Source organism: Nomia melanderi, chromosome 14 (assembly GCF_051020985.1).
Source record: "Nomia melanderi isolate GNS246 chromosome 14, iyNomMela1, whole genome shotgun sequence".
Taxonomy (NCBI): domain Eukaryota; kingdom Metazoa; phylum Arthropoda; class Insecta; order Hymenoptera; family Halictidae; genus Nomia; species Nomia melanderi.
Window position 1 is genome coordinate 8,785,503 of NC_135012.1, and position 6,028 is coordinate 8,791,530.

Here is a 6,028-nt window from a genome sequence, read left to right on the forward strand (position 1 = left end):
GTGCACTCACCAAACTGCAACAAATGAGAACTTCTTTAATATAAAATAAATTACACTCAGAAGTAATACTCAACAATATTCCCAAATATAATTTACTATTCATTTCTAATTGCCCTTGCAATCAATGGAATATTCCATTCTCATTAGTAATTTAGGGAATACCAATCAACGTTTCTAACAAACATTACTATTGGTATGAAGCAATTCACCAACAATGATACTGCGATCATGTATTCATCTCTAATTGCTCTTATAACCAGCGTAATAATTAACCGCCATTAGAATTTTAAAGAACGCCACTAAACATTCCAAAATTCATTAAATACTCCCCAACGCAAACAATTTACTCAAATTCAGATTTGTAATTTCTCTTATAGAGAACAATTCACCCATTAACACGATTCTAGTAACTAAAGCACTCTCGCTTTCCTTAACAAAGCGAATCATCCCAAATGCTACTACCCGTCTCGATCCAATCCACAATTAGCCCCGCGCATTTCGCAAAAAGACATAAACAAGCTCCTTAAAATAACCCCCGTCTTAACTCACAGTAGCTCCTATTCCAAACCCACCGCCGCATTTCTTATCTCAATAAAACGAAACCCACCCTCGCAAAAAGTGCGAAGAAAAAAGACGAAAAAGGAAAAGAATCATCCCATCTCCGGTTCCAACATCTTCGAGTAAAGTGTCCAGCAGAGATGGAGTAGGATAGTCGAAGAAGCGCTCGAAGAATATCTGTCGGCCGGAGGGTAACGGGCGAGGGCGGAGGTGAGGGCTCACGGTTGAATCGGCCGCAAATTGCGGCGAAAAAGGTAAAAGTTGGCCGCGTAACTTTCTTCCGGCGCGAGAGGTTGGCCCGCGATTTTTGTTTTCATTTGATTACCCCCGGCTCCCGGGGGTGGCCGGGTCGGTCTGGCTCGGCGTTCCACGACCGATGCCACCCCCGTGGGCCGTCGGGAAGGGGGTTGGTCGGAAAACGACTGGTTAGCAACGTGGAGGGCGCGCGGAAGTTGGCGAAAGCGCGCCACGAGATTCCGTTATTTTCACCGGCTGGAATCAATAGGGGCCACCCACCCGCGCTCGCACGCGCGCACCCCCGATGCCTCGTCGAACAATGGGCGACCGTGCGTGTGTGCGACCGTGCGGCGCGGGTATGCGACGGTGCGCGCGTGGACGGCGTGTCGACGCGCGTTAGGTTGGGTTAGGTTAAGCTCGCGCTTAGCCCGATAGCGCCGCTAGGTCACATCGCACACTAGGTGTTTACATCGGGGAAGACCACGCGAGGATATCCCAGGTGCCATGACCTACCGCGAAAAAGGAGTCGCGTGGCCAAAATACGGTTTGCCGTCGCTACTACTGTTCTTTCACCACCCTGTTTCATTCACGTTTATTTTATCCTCTGTCTATGGCTATTCTTTTTTTCTTTACTCGGGTACTTCGTCGTCTACTTGGTCTACTTCGTCCTCTTCGTCTTCGTCGTTACCTCAACGACTTCCAGGGATTACTTTCTCATTTAGATTTTATCGGAGCGGCTCGCGCGCCGGTTTTCTTATGTTCCTCTTAGGCGGCCATTTCCCGATTCCTTCTCCTTTGTTTTTACTAATTACCCCGGGACCAGTCAGCCATCCACCGTCTTCCACTTCTCTCCACCCCGGACGTCCCCTTTCACTCCGTCGCGGACGTCGATCATTAGGCGGCCGGCCAAAAGGGTGTCCCCGGTGACTTGCTCGTTTTCTTGCTTTTAAATAACACCCGGCGAAACTATTGTTCGATTTTCTCGGTGGGACGGGGACAGTCGATCTTCGGTTAGTCTTGGTGCGGTTCCCTGTGTGCTTGGAGTTAGTACGTTTTTGATGACGGTTGGTAAAAGTTATAAATGTAAGAATGTTAGGAAACGTTGGTTTATATAAGTTGAAATCAGACGGACGTCCCTTCTTATACGTTAACGATTCCATCGCGTTAAATATAGAATAAATACAATTTTAACTAGCTATTATCTTCATACGTTTTAAATATCTAAAGTCCTCATAGTGAATCATGATTGAAATAAAAATTTAAGTATGATATTTAACTGTAGTTTATGTCACTCTGTTATTTAATGCAAAAGAAAATGAAATAAAAATTAAGTCCACGTTAAGAAGAAGCTAGAAGTTAAGTTACATTCTCAAATTAATAAAATAAAAAAACCCCATAACAAAAACTCACGAAGGGGTTGAAATTCTTATTAACGATCGTCGGAGCTAGTAAAAGTGCCCATGTCCCAACGAACACACATACACGTCAGTATCCTCCTCGTCGTGATCCCAACTCGGGATCCTCGCAGAAGGGTAATGGCGAACAATCGTACGGCGAGGACAGCGTGAAAAGGTACGGTCCGCGAAAGAATCGGAATGGCCCGTCCAGTTGGCGGTTTCGAATCCGTCGAATCGACAGAGGTCCGCTGCAGCTGGCCCGACAAAAAATCAGCCTCGATTGTTTTATCCCCAACTATTCTATCCGCTGGTCAACCAGTCCTTCTGTCCTTATTATGATTGTCCCAACGAAGGGTCGCCGAAGGGGAGAATCGAACGGTTTCATCATCCCCGTGTCGAGAAACCCGGGGCTACTTTTCTCCTCCGCGTAATCCGAAAAGAGAACGCGGAATGATAAAGAAAAGAGAAGGAGCATCGTCTCGCAGGGGATGGGGGTTCAAGCTGTCTGAAAGAGCCTGCCCTGGAATTCGATTTTCTTTTCTCCGAACGTGTCCTTCGCCGCCAAAAAGAGACGTTCCCCGTGAAAGAGAGTTTCGTGACGTACCACGTGTCACGGGCAAACTCTTATGCAAATCGCGCCCGGCCCATTGTCTTCCCCCTTCACCCCCTCGAGCCCATCCCACCCCGTGACCGACAAAAAGATCCAGGTCAAACTTTCATCCGGTTAGAAATTTTTATTTTTCGATGAACGAAACAACAAAGGGGGTCAAACCCGGAGTACACTGCGAGGGGCTCGGAAAGGTGAGCGGCGAGGGGACCGGGGGGGCGAGAGTGGCGGCATTCATCTTTTGGAACACGCTCAACGGTCGGAGACAGTGTCGTTCTAAGACAATCGATACAATTACGAGGAACCGCCATCGACGCTGGGAAGACGCGGCAGGAGGGTCGTCTCTCTCGAGGTCGAGCGCTCTCTTTTCTGACGACGGCCAACCCTCCACGAGTGTTCCTCTCCCTCGAGCGCACCCCGATGTTTCTTCGATGCGCAAAAAAAGGGTGCGAAAGATTCGTGGACCTGTGGAACGTACCAACCGCCATTGAATTTTAATAAAATCTGTTTACACGATCTTATTGAATTTAGATTGCCACCCCCTTCCGGAAGAGAAACGCTATTGATGTCTTTCTAAGGGTCTTTGGAATTGTTATTGGAGGGGTGGAAATTGATTGGGTGTAGATGTTAAGCAATGCACACTGCAATTGTAGTGGAGCTTTTAGAACTTTTAAAATGATTTTTCTTGCTGTGTTTACCGGATTTTATAGAAAGCAAATATGGACAAATTTGAAATGGCATTTTTGTTTTGAGGATTTTTCCTTACACTTGAATATTTTTAAAATTATGTATTCGAAAAAAGTAATTCTCGATATGCGTACTAATTGCACAATCATATAGTATAAGTCTATTGTTACATAATTTTTTGGAACTGAGTTTCTTCAACTGTTTTATAAAAACAAAACTTTATCTAAAAATCCCGATACTAACTATTCAAACCACATATTCTTAGATACAAGAATAAAAATTTGAAATTCTATAATATCGTTGAACTTTGAATCCTTGCGAAATCCCATGGAGAAATAGTAATTAAAATTCCGGCGAAAAATAAATTTTTTTTTTTAAATACGTCGATGCAATGCCGGTTAGAAAAATGGAGAATTTGCGGTTGCATAACGATTCGCAGGTATGCAGCGTAGCCCAGCAATCGTAATAAGATCTGGTCTATCGTCGAAAGGCTCGCGCTAGGGAATGCCGCTCGAGAATTTCCAGAGGCGAGGCACGCCGTTCTGGGGGTTGTCGATCAACCCCCGTGGAAACGCGATGGAGCGGGCTGCGGTCACCGCTAGGATTCGAAATACGACGGTGTACGTACTCTGTTACGTCGCGTACGCAACGATGTTATGTTAACCTTATCGTTGGGATGGCGTGGAGGAACGTAGCGTCGCGCTAACACCCACCGATCGCTATTTGCCACGACGAACCAGTGAAATCTCCCGTGCACCGCCGCCACTGGAATTCGGAAAACTTTCTCGTGACATCTTCCTTAGAGGAGAATTTCGTTCCCGCTTTTTCGTTCAAGCAAAGATTGTTGAAACGCTACCGAGTCATGACTGCTGATAAGGAACACGATAATCCATCGCTGTAGGAAATCAGAATTCTGGAATTTGCAACTAAAAAAAGATATTTAGAATTTTTATAATCCCATGTTGGATAGATATTCAATACTCTAATGTTCTATAAACTCTATACTTTTTATGAATTAAAGATACTTTATTTATTTTGTAATATTCGAGAAATATTTTTTCTGCGATATGATATGTTATCGGTCAAAGAATATTAAATGTATTTCAATTGTTTCCATAAACATTTCTATAATCTGAAGAAACGTCAAATTTCACTGAACAAAATTAGAAAATCAATGTTCACTTTCTCTCTTTGAACATCGAATAATTCTACTGGTACAGAAGGTATTTAGTCTGGAACGTAAACGTTTAGGCAACGCTGAGGTCCTCCGCCCTGAATTCTCAAGGTATATACAACCTAATTCCCTTCGACCTAATCACGACTTCAGTGACAGAAAGCCGCCCGAAATTCTGGCCGAATGTCTCCGAATGTCCGCTGCACCCTGACATATACCAAACTTTTTCAATAATCTTTGAGTTCGATGTCTCCGATTTCTTCTCGAGGGACGAATTTTTCACGCAACGAGGATGCGTCCTCTCATAAAGCGAGGACGAGGCGAGTTGCGGTCGGCGCCGGGATTCGAAATACACGTGATGGTGAACGTGAAGTCCATTCTGGCGTGTACGCAACAACGGCGTGCTAACCTTACTGTCACGCCGGGGCCAAAGGGATGTAAAGCCGCGATAACGCCTCCGAATCGTTATTGGGTGTGATAGAGAGGCCACCCCTCATCGTTTACAAACCGCTCTATCGTGGAAACGAAGCATCGTAAACAGTCGGAAAGTCGGCGCCACGAAAACTGTCACGCGACAGTGACGCGACGCCGCCGGGAAAATTTTTGAAAAATACGATTTTTTAGAGGCGGCCGAGTCCGTTGGCTGGGGAATCGCGTGGATTGCTCGTTCGCGCAGTTCAAACAACCGGAAGGGTCAACAATAGCATCCTCGGCTAGCTTGTAGGCGCTTTTTCGGGGGAATTTTGGAGCTCAAGTCGAAAACCGGTGGGTTCTTTCGAAAACACGACAAATTTTTGTGGCCGGATAATAAGTTTTCGGAACGACATTAAATTAATAGTTGATTTTTCAACTATTTTTATTCGAAAAATTCGGGATGAAATCAAAGAAGACTGTGGGGACACTAATATTATATTAATATTTTGTAAAAGTACGAAATTATTTTTTAATAATAAATACGAGATTTTATATGAAAGGTCAAACATTATTAAATTTTTAATGAACCATTCTTTGCAAGACCAAAGTTTTATTTTATTTTATTTAATACCGATATAAGGGAAATCAGAAAGTTCTGCAGCTCCAATATTACTTGTTCGTCCTTTTTCCAATTTAAATTCAAATTTTCCATATCACTGTATTTAAACTTTCAATTAAAGTTGCAATTAAATTAAACTGAATTAAATTATACTTTGAATTTAACTAATTTAATCTTCGAATTTACACTGGTCTGTCTGGTTGTTTAATGCCAGTCGTACGGAACAATTAAAACGTCCTATAATATCTTATAAATATTACGAGGACATAATATTAAAAATATCCCATTACTCACCGTTAAATCGAATAATTAATCTTACCTTTAAAACATTATAC